Source organism: Nicotiana tabacum, chromosome 10 (genome assembly GCF_000715075.1).
Source record: "Nicotiana tabacum cultivar K326 chromosome 10, ASM71507v2, whole genome shotgun sequence".
Classification (NCBI taxonomy): domain Eukaryota; kingdom Viridiplantae; phylum Streptophyta; class Magnoliopsida; order Solanales; family Solanaceae; genus Nicotiana; species Nicotiana tabacum.
The window spans coordinates 132,206,035-132,221,985 of NC_134089.1; positions in this window are offsets into that span (position 1 = coordinate 132,206,035).

Here is a 15,951-nt window from a genome sequence, read left to right on the forward strand (position 1 = left end):
TGAGATTCTTGAGTGGAAGTGGGAGCGTATCACTTTGGACTTCGTTGTTGGACTCCTACGAACTCAGAGGAAGTTTGATGCAGTGTGGGTTATTGTTGATAGGTTGACCAAGTCAGCACATTTCATTCCTGTGGCAGTCTCCTATTCTTCCGAGAGGTTAGCTGAGATCTATATCCGGGAGATTGTTCGTCTTCATGGTGTGCATGTGTCTATCATTTCGGATCGAGGTACGCGGTTTACCTCACATTTCTAGAGAGTAGTTCAGCGTGAGTTGGGCATACGGTTCGAGTTGAGCACATCATTTCATCCTCAGACGGACGGGCAGTCCGAACATACTATTCAGATTTTAGAGGATATGCTCCGAGCTTGTGTCATTGACTTTGGAGGCTGGTGGGATCAGTTTTTGCCTTTAGCGGAGTTTGCCTACAACAACAGTTACCAGTCGAGCATACAGATGGCTCCTTATGAGGCTTTATATGGTAGGCAGTGTTGGTCATCTGTTGGATGGTTTGAGCCGGGAGGGGCTCGGTTGTTGGGTACGGATCTAGTACAGGAGGCCTTGGACAAGGTTAGGATCATTCAGGATAGGCTTTGTACAGCTCAGTCCAGGCAAAAGAATTATGCCGACGGTAAGGTTCGTGATGTGTCATTCATGGTCTGCGAGCGGGTGTTGCTTCGGGTGTCGCCGATGAAGGGCGTGATGAGATTTGGGAAGAGGGGCAAACTTAGCCCTAGTTTCATTGGTCCTTTTGAGATTCTTGATCGAGTGGGAGAGGTGGCTTACAGGCTTGCATTGCCGCCGAGTTTATCAGTCGTGCATCTAGTGTTTTATGTGTCCACTCTTCGGAAGTATCACGGCGATCCATCCCACGTGTTACATTTCAGCACTGTCTAGTTGGACAAGGATTTGTCCTACGAGGAGGAGCCGATATCTATCCTAGACCGGCAGGTTCGCCAGTTGAGATCAAAGAGTTTCCCTTTTGTTCGTGTTCAGTGGAGAGGTCAGCCTGTTGAGGCAGCGACCTAGGAATCCGAGTCCGATAGCAGAGCCGATATCCCCATCTTTTCTCCGACTCAGGTACTTCTTTCCTATGTCCGTTCGAGGACGAACAATTGTTTTAGAGGTGAAGAATGTGATGACCCAAATGGTCATCACTTGTTTTTAAAGTAAATTCTATGATCCGAGGCCTTAAAAATCTCTCTTTGTCTCACCTCAATTTGCGTGCGCAGTCTAGCGCGTTTTCGGAAAGCTTTTAGTGAAAACTAAGTAAAATAAGGAAATTTGCTTTAAAATTGAATAAAGTTGACTTTGGTCAACATTCTTGGTAAACGGACTGCACACATGATCCCATGGTCTCGTAGGATCCGTAGTAAAATTTGGAACTTGGGCGTATACCCGGAATCGAATTCCGAGGTCCCAAGCCCGAGAAATGAATTTTTGAAGAAAATTGTTTTCTGGAAAACATAAAGGTTTTTAGAAGAGGATTGATGCATTTTCTTGATGGTATCGGGCCCGTATCTTGGTTTCGGAGCCCGGTACAAGTTTGAAATAATAACTAAGATAAATCTGTAAAATTTGGTAAAGATCGGAGTTGGTTTGGTATAAAACGGACCCAAAGTTGAGAAATTGGAAAATTTGATGTTCTTGAATGATTTCATGAATTTGAGGTTTAATTCATAGTTGTTGATGTTATTTTAATGATTTGATTGCACGAGCAAGTCCATATGATATTTTTAGGCTTGCGTGCATGTTTGGTTGGGAGACCTGGGCTCAGATGAGTTTTGGAATGCCACAGAGTGCATTTAGACTTAGAGAAAATAGTTGCAGGTTGCAGGTCTGGTGCTGGCCTCTGATCTCGCAATTGCGAGATCAGGTGATCGCAAATGCGAGGTCTGTGAACTTGGGAATTGCGAGGCGCTCTTCGCAAATGCGAAGTAAGCCCTGGCCAGCCTTGCTCGCAATTGCGAGAATTTCTTTGCAAATGCGAAAACCCTAGAAATCCCCAGTCGCCGCAAATGCAACTATCCCTTCGCAAATGTGAGTTCGCAATTGCGAACATTGATCGCAAATGTGAAGATAGCAGGTCCTGAAGGGGTTCGCTATTGCGAACCCTGGTCGCAATTGCGACATCTGCGACCTGCTAAATCCTAACTTAACCGAAAATTTCCCATTTTTCAAACTCTTTCAAAACATAAACTCTCTTGGGCGATTTTCCGAAGAAAATTCTTCTCCAAATCGATTGTAAGTCATTTCTAACTCGTTTTCTTCAATCTTTAATATCTTTTCACATGATTTCAACTCAAAATCAAGGGTTTTCATGGGAGAAATTGGGTGTTTTGGGTAGAACTTAGGTTTTTCAAATTTTAGGTATTTGGACCTCGATTTGAGGTCTGATTTCAAAACAAATTATATATTTGGGTTCATGGGTGAATGTGTAATCGGGTTTTCGCTCGAACCTCGGGCTTTGATCATGTGGGCCCGGGGTCGATTTTTCACTTTTTGGAGAAATCTTCATAAAACCTATTTTCATGCATTAAAATTGATTCATTTAGCATTTATTGATATCGTTAAGTATATTGTGGCCAACAAGTGAGTTGGTGGTGGAAATAAGAGGTAAAGCGGTAGTTGACGCTTGAATTGTGTTGGTGGCGTCGAGGTAAGTGTTTGGTCTAACCTTAGCTTGAGCGATTAGGAGTTGTGTCTTATTTGCTATTTGTTAATTGTGGAGTACGATGTATAGGCATGGTGACGAGTATCTATACGTCGGTGTCAAGCATGCCCTAGGTCTAGTGTTGTAATTGTTGTGAATCCGTTGAGATTTATTCATTCTTAATATGTTGATTATCATTGTTGGTTCCCTTGCCGGGATGTTATTGTTTACGATATTGTCTCCCTTTCGGGGATGTTGTTGTTATACTCTTGTTACCTTGCTGGGATTCTTTAGACAGTCTGTGATATTGTGACACCAATTCTGGGTAGAGTGGTATCTCGGATTTATGTATCATTGTTTGGTTAAACTATTAAGTTTTCGTCTTCCACATTTCTGGTTATTTTTAATGATTCCGCTGTTGATCACCTATTATATTGCTCTGTTAAAAAGGTTAAGTAAAAAGGGTAATGAATTTATAACGCTCGGCTTGCCCTAGCTTTCACGAGTACTGTCACGACCCAAAATCCACTAAAGGTCGTGATGGCGTCAGATACTATTGTCAGGCAAGCCAACAACAAATTAGTAGTTTCTCGTTTTAGATATTTCTGATTTCACTTCTTTATACGTTTAAACAATACATAAATTCCCCTGAATAAATAATGAAACATTTAACAATTTTAAATTTCTGAATAGACCCATAGACATCCTAGAACCCGATGTCATAAGTGCATGAGCATTTACTAGGGAATAAAATAAAATAAAATACAGTAACTGTTCAGAATACAAGTGGATAGAAATGAAAATACAGTACAATACTCTGAAGGAGACTCTGCTGGCTACGGACGTCTCGATAAATGCAACTCACCTAAGTCTCCGTATCAACCACGCCGCTATGCCACTCATAAACCTGTGCAACAAAAATGCACAGCAAGTGTAGTATAAGTACAAAAACAATGTGTATCCAATGAGTATCCCATCTAATCTCGAAGAAGTAGAGACGAGAGGTCGACTTCGACACTTACTAGTAGTCCAATAATATTATATCAATAATATGCTATATCGGTGATTTTTATAAACATGATTGCAATTCAATGGAATGAAACAAGTAAGAAATTCTTTCTTTTGTAGAAAATTTCCAAATTCCTTTTTCATCGTTTAGAAAAATATTCTCAAACCGGGAAAAGGCAATAACAACTTCAATAAGTTTCAAGGCAAGCAATGCAAGCATGCGCAAATCATGCCGAGGTCGTACGATTCGAACCAACAATATTTAAACTGTGCACTGCCAGAGGGTCGAATGACACGAACCATAGATGCATCTATTTAATCTACCGAGGCGTTCGACCCATTCCAGAATTTAAACACGCACATATAATCAATCAAGAAGTCATCAGGAAATAATTATCCAAAGAAAACCAATTCCCTTTAACAATTTAGAAAAATGAAGTTTAATTCTTTTTAGAAATCCATTTACCAATTCGATAGGATTTAAGCAATCAACTGTCAATAAGGTTACAAATATTCCAAGTAAAGCATGCTTTTGGGTCCTAGACTACCCGGACTTACACATATTAGTAGCTACGCACGGGCTCTCGTCACCTCGTGCGTATGTAGCCCCCACATATAGGATCACATAACCAATTATTTCACCTATGGGGACAATTCCCTCTTACAAGGTTAGAAAAGAGACTCACCTTGCTCCGAAGATCCATAACCGACATTCCACGCCCTTCCGAAGACTCGAATCGATGCACAATGTTCCAAAACTATCCAATAATTATGCAAATCCATTAATATACATTCAGTTACTCATCACAATCCAATTTATAACAATTCCTAACCCTCGATCGAAAAGTTGACAAAATTGCCCTCGGGCCCGGATTCCTAAATTTTTCGAAGATAAAGTTTACCCATGAACTCTCGAACTCAAATATATGATTTCCTCTAAATTTCATACCCAAAGTCGTGGCCAAAACCCAAAAATACCATTTCTAGATCTTTCCACCAAAACCCCAAATTTATACCATATTCATGCTCAAATCCGTACATAATCAATGTATTTAACTCAAGATAGGTGGGGATAGCTTACCTTGTCGTTGATGATGAAAACCCCCTCTTGAAACCCTCCAAGAATCGCCCAAGCCAAGAGAAAGATGAAAGAAAATGGCCAAATCCCGACTTTAAAACAACCCACTACCTTCAGCCCTTTCTGTACCTGCGGTCTCTTGACCGCTTATGCGGTCTCGCAGGTGCGAACCAAACGCCACTTCTGTGGTCCAGGGCTCCCAGCCCATTCCGCTTCTGCGTCCTCTCCTCCGCAGATGCGGTCCCGTATCTGCAGCAAAACGATCGCATCTGCGGTCCCAGCCTAGCCGTCCATTTCTGCTTCTGCAGCACGAAGGCCACTTCTGCGGCTCCGCACTTGCGGCCCTAGTCTCGCAAGTGCGGTTATACCAGCAACCAGCAACTTCAGCCCTTTTCAAAATTCCATTTTCGATCCTTTAACCACCCGGAATCTACCCGAGGCACCTGGGACCCTGACCACCAAATCACATTACGAACTTGCTCGAGGCCTCAAATCATATCAAACAATGCTAAAATTATGAATCGACCTCCAATCCAAGCTTAATGAACTTTAGAAATTCAAACTTCTACATTCGATGACGAAACCTATTAAATCACGTCCGATTGACCTCAAATTTTGCACACAAGTCATATTTGACATTACGGACCTACTCCAACTTCCGGAATAAAAACCTTCAAATTTCTATCTTTAGCCAAATGACTCCAAAATGACCCACAGACCTCCAAATTCACTTCCGATCGCGCTCCCAACACCAGAATCACCATACGGAGCTACTCCTAGACTCGGAATCCGAAACGGACATCGATAACACTGAAATGCACTTCAACCCAAACTTATAAAATTTCTTCCAAAATGCTAACTTCCACAATAGGCGCCAAAACGCTCCTGGGTCATCCAAAACCCGATCCGGTCATACGCCCAAGTCCGAAATCATCATACGAACCTACTGGAACCTTCAGATCCCGATTCCGAGGTCGTTTACTCAAAAATCCAACCTTAGTCAATTCTTTCAACTTAAAGCTTCCGAAATGAGAATTCTCTTTCCAAATCAATTCCGAACTTCCCGGAATTCAATTCCGATCGTGCGCACAAGTCATAATACCTGAAAAGAAGCTGCTCATGTCCTCAAACTACTGAATGACGCGCTAGAGCTCAAAACTACTGGTCAGGTCGTTACAAGTAGGCGCCATCACGACTCTTAAGGGTGATAAATCCGGATCGTGATAGTCTCATTCTACACATTATAGGATACAAATCATTTTATTCTTATTAGAAATTCGAAATGAGATTTTAGGCAATATCACTGACCTTTTAGATGATAAACTTGTGATGTTCGTATTTATCTTTTAATTTTTTTTTAGCATATCTTGATAATTCGTAATTTAAATGCAGTGTTTAAAATTGATATATGGTGCAAATACAGTTATAGATTAGACATGACTGTTGTCAGGTGTTCACTAATCTGGATTGTGATTGGAGCTGCCACATACTCCAGAAAATGAGCAACCAACATCTGTGAATGCCAACTATGTGTATATATAGGTAGTGATATATCTCTTTGCTATCTTTTAAGCATTGTCTGAACAGTTAACATCCATAATTGCAGCACGAAAAAGGTAATTTATATTAATCACTACTTAGTAGTAGTTCTCCACAGTTGGTCTGTCGCTATATTTGGAATGTTTTCTTCTGAACTTTATATTGATAATTTGCTGTAAATTAAGATTTTTTTCCTTGTGTGCCTACAGAATAATTGGTTTAAACTATTATTCGTTTCAAAATGGATATTACCTGTGGCAACACTTCCATTAGTTTGGTTTTCATTCGTCATATTTATGTAAAGTTGAAAACAATACAAAACTTGTTAAATCAGTGAAGTTTTGATATCTTCAAACTGAATACCAAACCAAACATAGAACACGTAACAATGGTAAAGTTTTTATATACTTCAAATCCGTACGTTTATTATTCCGGCAAAGTTTTTATGTACTTTAAACCGGACAGAAATAATTATAGGAGTAGAAAGCAACAAGGCTTTAGTCTCCAATAAAGTATATAGAAAACAGTTTAATAATCAACACCGAAACGTTAGTAAAATAAAATTCCTTAAGCTTGTGAGCGTAACTGTGTTAAAACAAAAATCAGAAAACTGTTAGAAGAATAAAGAAATGTATAAAATAGTAAAGAATCAGAAATATTCCGAGTCCACAATTTTTCTTGTGCGTCCTTAAGGAATTTTAACCCCCTCACACATTGTCAAGGTAATGGATTAAATCCTCCCAGGATAAAACGGAATAAACCTTCCTGCAACAATGGCAATACAAACTGCAGGATACCAACGAACTCAAAGAACGGAGCAAAATCACACTTACGAATTTTAGAGAGAGAGACTGCGAATTAGGATGCAGTATATTCAGAAAGAAAGAAGTTCTGGAGTATTTTTCATGTACAGAAGATGCAGCCTTGCATCAGAATTTATAGGCAAATATCAGAAGAAGTGTCTGAAAAGGTGCCTTTTCAGAAAATACGCGGCCTGCCACAGTTCTACCGCGATCGCGGCAGAACCGCGGCTAGAGAGGCTCTCTGAATCTGACTGCCGCGATTCTACCGCGGTCGGGCAGAACCGCGGCCAGCGAGGCCCTCTGAACTTTCAGCAGGGTTCTGGTGTAGTTTCAGCAGTGATTTGGCATTTAATTAATTATTAAATAAAATAATTTTTGTCCAAAAAATAATCTTATCGATCATTTGACAAATCCAAATTCGAATTCGAATTCGAAGCCGAAGCCGAAGCCGAGCGAGCGACGACGACAGCGCGAGGGTTCATTCTCTTCAACTCCTTTTAAGAGCTTTAAGAAGTGAATCTATATATAAGCACACAAATGTGATTGTCCCTCACCAATGAGGGACAAAGTGCAAGACAAAAGTTCACTTCTTCAAATTTTCATTTTCCCTCCATTTTATTTCCCTCCATTTCCAATTCACATTTCTTCTACTTTAAAGCCCAATGGCTTAAAGTCCAACAATCCCCCACATGAATGGGAATGGCTGTATCAAGAAAGATCATAGATGAAAGCTATGTGATTTTGCAAGTAAGGATTAATTGCATCTGGATAAGAAGGTTTCCCTTTGAACTTTCCGTAGTGAACATATGTCGGATATACTTGGTCAATCGGTAGATTTGATATCTTTGAACCGTTGAACTTTAGTGTATACCTAGACAACCATATGCCACACAACCAACCCTTAACCATCTTTTGGTTCTCATTGTTGTGTTCGTTTTAGCCATGAACACCGCCTGGTCTCATAAGTGCGTAGAGAATTGGCCTTACAGAATTCTCCTTGAAGCGGCTTACACTTCACACTTACGTAGGTGATTCCTAAACGTGTAATCCTTTAGATTGACACTATTTGATAGATACCTCATCAAACTTTAATAATCATTAAAGAACGTGTAAAGTTCTATCCTTGTTACTGAACATTGTCTTCATCACGAGAATGGACCAAAGATTTTATTTTGACAATGTTGAACCGGTTAATCACAACTTTGTTTGAGCTCCTTGAACCTAGATCTCGGAACATCCAAAATTCTAGGTAGAGTTACCGCCATGTTGACTTGTCCTCGGCCATAGTCCCATTCCCTTAGATGATTTCTCAACTCCCTCTCTAGTTAAGCCTTTTGTAAGTGGATCCGCAACATTATCCTTTGATCTTACATAATCAATAGTGATAATTCCACTAGAAAGTAGTTGTCTAACGGTATTATGTCTTCGTCGTATATGACGAGACTTTCCGTTATACATAATGCTCCTTTCCCGTCCTATTGCAGCCTCACTATCGCAATGTATGCAAATAGGAGCCAAAGGTTTTGGCCAGAACGGAATGTCTTTTAAAAAATTCCGAAGCCATTCAGCTTCTTCACCGGCTTTATCCAATGCTATAAACTCTGATTCCATTGTAGAGCGAGCGATACATGTCTGTTTGGAAGACTTTCAAGATACTGCTCCTCCACCAACAGTAAACACATATCCACTTGTGGACTTTGTTTCTGATGAGCCGGTAATCCAATAAGCATCACTATATCCTTCAATAACCGTAGGATATTTATTGTAGTGCAAAGCGTAGTCTTGGGTATACTCCAAATATCCCAGAACTCGTTTCATAGCCACCCAATGATGCTTGTTGGGATTACTTGTGAATCGACTAAGTTTACTTATTACACAAGCTATATCGGGTCGTGTACAGTTCATGATGTACATTATACTTCCCAACACACGAGCATACTCCAATTGAGACGTACTTTCACCTTTATTCTTCATAAGATGATGGTTTAAGTCAATTGGAGTCCTTGCACTTCTAAATTCCAAGTGTTTGATTATTTCAAGTACCATTTTCACGTAATGTGATTGAGACAAAGCTAGACCTTGAGGAGTCCTCTGAATTTTAATTCTTAGAATTATATCGGCAACTCCTAAGTCTTTCATATCAAACTTACTAGCAAGCATACGCTTAGTAGCTTGAATGTCGGCAATGTATTTGCTCATTATTAGCATATCATCAACATATAAGCAAACAATGACTACATGATTTTGAACGTTCTTAATGTAAACACACTTATCACATTCATTAATCTTAAAACCATTTGACAACATTTTTTGGTCAAATTTCGCATGCCATTGTTTGGGTGCTTGTTTTAGTCCATAAAGAGACTTAACAAGTCTACGCACCTTCTTTTCTTTTCCCGGAACCACAAACCCTTCAGGTTGGTTCATGTAAATTTCTTCCTCAAGATAACCATTTAAGAAGGCTATTTTTACATCCATTTTATGGATTTGAAGACCATACAAGGCGGCTAATGCTATTAGCATCCGAATAGATGTAATTCTTGTTACCGGCGAGTATGTGTCAAAATAGTCAAGACCTTCTCGTTGTATAAATCCTTTGACAGCAAGTCTTGCCTTGTATTTGTCAATAGTACCATCGTCTTTCATTTTCTTCTTGAAAATCCATTTAGAACCCAACGTTTTGTTACCCGGAGGAAAATCAACCAATTCCTAAGTATGGTTGCTCAATATGGATTCTATTTCACTATTGACAGCTTCTTTCCAATATTGTGCTTTTGAGGAAGACATTGCTTCCTTGAAGGTACGAGGCTCATTTTCTAACAGAAAAGTCAGAAAATCTGGACCGAATGAAGTAGATATCCTTTGACGTTTGCTTTTTCTTGGATTTTCTTCATTAGGCATACCATCTGTTATTTCCTCCCGAGGTCGTATTGACTTTTGGCAGGTCACTTCACTTTCCTTTTTATGCGGATAAATAATTTCAAAGAATTCAGCATTATCTGATTCTATTATTGTATTAATGTGAATCTCGGGATTTTCTGATTTATGAACCAGAAAACGATATGCCTTGCTATTGGTTACATATCCAATAAACACACAATCAACCGTTTTTGGACCTATCTTAACCCTTTTAGGTTTAGGAACTTGTACCTTAGCTAAACACCCCCACACTTTGAAGTATTTCAAGATAGGCTTCCTTCCTTTCCACTTTTCATAAGGAATGGACTGTGTTTTACTATGAGGTATACAGTTGATTATCCGGTTAGCTGTAAGTATAGCTTCCCCCTACAAGTTCTGTGGTAAGCCAGAACTTATTAGCAATGCATTCATCATCTCCTTCAATGTTCGATTCTTCCTCTCCGCAATTCCATTAGATTGTGGAGAGTAAAGGGCAGTTGTTTGGTGAATAATGCCATTTTCCAAACAAATTTCTTCAAAAGAAGATTCATATTCGCCACCCCAATCACTTCTTATCATTTTGATCTTTTTGTTTAGTTGCGTTTCAACTTCATTCTTGTATTGCTTGAAAGCATCAATTGCCTCATCTTTACTATTAAGTAAATAAACATAGCAGTATCTCGTGCTATCGTCAATAAAAGTAATAAAATACTTTTTCCCACCGCGAGATGGTGTTGACTTCATATCGCAAATATCTGTGTGAATTAAGTCTAAAGGACTTGAATTCCTTTCAATGGACTTATAAGGATGCTTAGCATACTTTGATTTCACACATATTTGACATTTGGAATTAATGCAATCAAATTTTGGCAATACTTCTAGATTTATCATCTTCCACAATGTTTTGAAGTTTACGTGACCTAAACGCGAATGCCATAAAGTGTTTGACTCAAGTAAGTAAGAAGAAACATTCACTTTATTGATAGGAACTGCTATTACATTTAGCTTAAAAAGGCCCTCATTTAGGTAACCTTTTCCTACATATACATCGTTCTTACTAAGTACAACACTATTAGAAACAAAAATACATTTGAATCCATTCTTGACAAGAAGTGAGGTAGACACAAGATTCTTGCGAATTTCTGGAACATGGAGGACTTGATTTAGAGTCACTATTTTTCCCGACGTCATCTTCAACGCAATCTTGCCAACTCCTTCAATTTTGGCCGTAGATGAATTTCCCATGAAGATTGTCTCGTTGGGTCCTGCGGGGGCATAAGAAGAAAATAACTCCTTGTTAGCACAAACATGGCGGGTGGCTCCAGAATCTATCCACCATTCTTTTGGATTTCCTACCAAATTGCATTCAGACAACATGGCACATAAGTCCTCCATTTCATCTTCAACCATGTTAGCTTGATTCTTTTTCTTCTTATCATTCTTGGGCGCACGACAATCCATGGCCTTATGCCCAGATCTTCCACAGTTGTGGCAATTACCCTTGAACTTTTTCTTGCTTGGGTAATTCTTTGGCCCGGAAGCCTTCTTCCTCTTCTTATTTTGTGGCGCCTCCTCAACAACGTTTGCCCCCATTATTGTCGAGTTTCCACGTGACTTCTTTTCAGCATTTTGTTGTCTTCTTCTATCCTCAAACGAACAATCAAGTCTTCTAGTGTCATCTCCTTCCGCTTGTGTTTAAGATAGTTCTTAAAATCCTTTCACAACGGAGGTAACTTTTCAATGAAAGCAGCGACTTGAAAGGCCTCATTTATGACCATACCTTCAACAACAATCTCATAATTAGTAATAAGATAAATCTTATTAATAAAATTATTGACTCGGGTCATACCTTCAGCAAGGAGGTCATGCACAATGACTTGTAATTCTTGGACTTGGGTTATGACTGACCTAGTGTCAATCATCTTGAAATCCAAAAACCTTGCAGCCACGAACTTCTTAAGTCCGGCATCCTCAGTCTTGTACTTCTTCTCAAGTGCATTCCATAATGCTTTTGAAGTTTCCATGACACTATAGACATTGTACAAGCCATCTTTCAAACAACTCAATATGTAGTTTTTGCACAAGAAATTAGAATGTTTCCATGCTTCAGTTACAACAAGTCGTTCATCATCCGGAGTATTCTCAGCCATGACCGGAGGATCCTCCTTGATGAAACGTTGCAAACTCAACGTAGTAAGATAGAAGAACATCTTCATTTGCCAGCGTTTGAAGTCAATACCAGAAAACTTTTCGGGTTTTTCTGCCGGTGCCATAGCATGAGCAGGAGTAGAACGGCTTGACGAGGCAGCAACACTCGTAACAGTAGCACCCGTTCCCGCAACACTTCCATTAGTTTGGTTTTCATTCGTCATATTTCTGTAAAGTTGAAAACAATACAGAACTTGTTAAATCAATGAAGTTTTGATATCTTCAAACTAAATACCAAACCAAACATAGAACACGTAACAATGGTGAAGTTTTTATATACTTCAAATCCGTACGCTTATTATTCCGGCAAAGTTTTTATGTACTTTAAACCGGACAGAAACAATTATAGGAGTAGAATGCAACAAGGCTTTAGTCTCCAACAAAGTATATAGAAAACAGTTTAATAATCAACACAGAAACGTTAGTAAAATGAAATTCCTTAAGCTTGTGAGCGTAACTGTGTTAAAACAAAATTCAGAAAACTGTTAGAAGAATAAAGAAATGCATAAAATAGTAAAGAATCAGAAATATTCCGAGTCCACAATTTTTCTTGTGCGTCCTTAAGGAATTTTAACCCCCTCACACGTTTCCAAGGTATTGGATTAAATCCTCCCAGGATAAAACGGAATAAACCTTCCTGCAACAGTGGCAATACAAACTGCAGGATACCAACGAGCTCAAAGAACGGAGCAAAATCACACTTACGAATTTTAGAGAGAGAGACTGCGAATTAGGATGCAGTATATTCAGAAAGAAAGAAGTTCTGGAGTGTTTTTCGTGTGCAGAAGATGCAACCTTGCCTCAGAATTTATAGGCAAATATTAGAAGAAGTGTCTGGAAAGGTGTCTTTTCAGAAAATACGCGGTCTGCCGCGGTTCTACCGCGATCGCGGCAGAACCTTGGCCAGCGAGGCCCTCTGAACTTTTAGCAGGGTTCTGGCGTAGTTTCAGCAGTGATTTGGCATTTAATTAATTATTAAATAAAATAATTTTTGTCCAAAAAATAATCTTATCGATCGATTTAAATCCAAATCCAAATCCGAATCCGAAGCCGAAGCCAAGCGAGCGACGACGATGGCACGATGGTTCATTCTCTTCAACTCCTTTTAAGAGCTTTAAGAAGTGAATCTATATATAAGCACACAAATGTGATTGTCCCTCACCAATGAGGGACAAAGTGCAAGACAAAAGTTCACTTCTTCAAATTTTCATTTTCCCTCCATTTTATTTCCCTCCATTTCCAATTCACATTTCTTCTACTTTAAAGCCCAATGGCTTAAAGTCCAACAATCCCCACATGAATGGGAATGGCTGTATCAAGAAAGATCATAGATGAAAGCTATGTGATTTTGCAAGTAAGGATTAATTGCATCTGGATAAGAAGGTTTCCCTTTGAACTTTCCGTAGTGAACATATGTCGGATATACTTGGTCAATCGGTAGATTTGATATCTTTGAACCGTCGAACTTTAGTGTATACCTAGACAGCCATATGCCACACAACCAACCCTTAACCGTCTTTTGGTTCTCATTGTTGTGTTCGTTTTAGCCATGAACAACGCCTGGTCTCATAAGTGCGTAGAGAATTGGCCTTACAGAATTCTCCTTGAAGCGGCTTAAACTTCACACTTACGTAGGTGATTCCTAAACGTGTAATCCTTTAGATTGACACTATTTGATAGATACCTCATCAAACTTTGGTAATCATTAAAGAACGTGTAAAGTTCTATCCTTGTTACTGAACATTGTCTTCATCACGAGAATGGACCAAAGATTTTGTTTTGACAATGTTGAACCGGTCAATCACAACTTTGTTTGAGCTCCTTGAACCTAGATCTCGGAACATCCAAAATTCTAGGTAGAGTTACCGCCATGTTGACTTGTCCTCGGCCATAGTCCCATTCCCTTAGATGATTTCTCAACTCCCTCTCTAGTTAAGCCTTTTGTAAGTGGATCCGCAACATTATCCTTTGATCTTACATAATCAATAGTGATAATTCCACTAGAAAGTAGTTGTCTAACGGTATTATGTCTTCGTCGTATATGACGAGACTTTCCGTTATACATAACGCTCCCTGCCCGTCCTATTGCAGCCTCACTATCGCAATGTATGCAAATAGGAGCCAAAGGTTTTGGCCAGAACGGAATGTCTTCTAAAAAATTCCGAAGCCATTCAGCTTCTTCACCGGCTTTATCCAATGCTATAAACTCTGATTCCATTGTAGAGCGAGCGATACATGTCTGTTTGGAAGACTTCCAAGATACTGCTCCTCCACCAACAGTAAACACATATCCACTTGTGGACTTTGGTTCTGATGAGCCGGTTATCCAATTAGCATCACTATATCCTTCAATAACCGCAGGATATTTATTGTAGTTCAAAGCGTAATCTTGGGTATACTCCAAATATCCCAGAACTCGTTTCATAGCCACCCAGTGATGCTTGTTGGGATTACTTGTGAATCGACTAAGTTTACTTATTGCACAAGCTATATCGAGTCATGTACAGTTCATGATGTACATTATACTTCCCAACACACGAGCATACTCCAATTGAGACGTACTTTCGCCTTTATTCTTCATAAGATGATGGTTTAAGTCAATTGGAGTCCTTGCACTTCTAAATTCCAAGTGTTTGAATTTTTCAAGTACCATTTTCACGTAATGTGATTGAGACAAAGCTAGACCTTGAGGAGTCATCTGGATTTTAATTCTTAGAATTACATCGGCAACTCCTAAGTCTTTCATATCAAACTTACTAGCAAGCATACGCTTAGTAGCTTGAATGTCGGCAATGTCTTTGCTCATTATTAGCATATCATCAACATATAAGCAAACAATGACTACATGATTTAGAACGTTCTTAATGTAAACACACTTATCACATTCATTAATCTTAAAACCATTTGACAACATTGTTTGGTCAAATTTCGCATGTCATTGTTTGGGTGCTTGTTTTAGTCCATAAAGAGACTTAACAAGTCTACACCTTCTTTTCTTTTCCCGGAACCACAAACCCTTCAAGTTGGTTCAAGTAAATTTCTTCCTCAAGATCACCATTTAAGAAGGCTGTTTTTACATCCATTTGATGGATTTGAAGACCATACAAGGCGGCTAACGCTATTAACATCCGAATAGATGTAATTCTTGTTATCGGTGAGTATGTGTCAAAACAGTCTAGACCTTCTCGTTGTATAAATCTTTTGACAACAAGTCTTGCCTTGTATTTGTCAATAGTACCATCGTCTTTCATTTTCTTCTTGAAAATCCATTTAGAACCCAATGTTTTGTTACCCGGAGGAAAATCAACCAATTCCCAAGTATGGTTGCTCAATATGGATTCTATTTCAATATTGACAGCTTCTTTCTAATATTGTGCTTCTGGGGAAGACATTGCTTCCTTGAAGGTACGAGGCTCATTTTCTATTCGAAAAGTCAGAAAATCTGGACCGAATGAAGTAGATATCTTTTGACGTTTACTTCTTCTTGGATTTTCTTCATTAGGCATACCATCTATTATTTCCTCCCGAGGTCGTTTTGACTTTTGGCAGGTCACTTCACTTTCCTTTTTATACGGATAAATAGTTTCAGAGAATTCAGCATTATCTGATTCTATTATCATATTAATGTGAATCTCAGGATTTTCTGATTTATGAACCAGAAAACGATATGCCTTGCTATTGGTTACATATCCAATAAATACACAATCAACCGTTTTTGGACCTATCTTAACCCTTTTTGGTTTAGGAACTTGTACCTTAGCTAAAC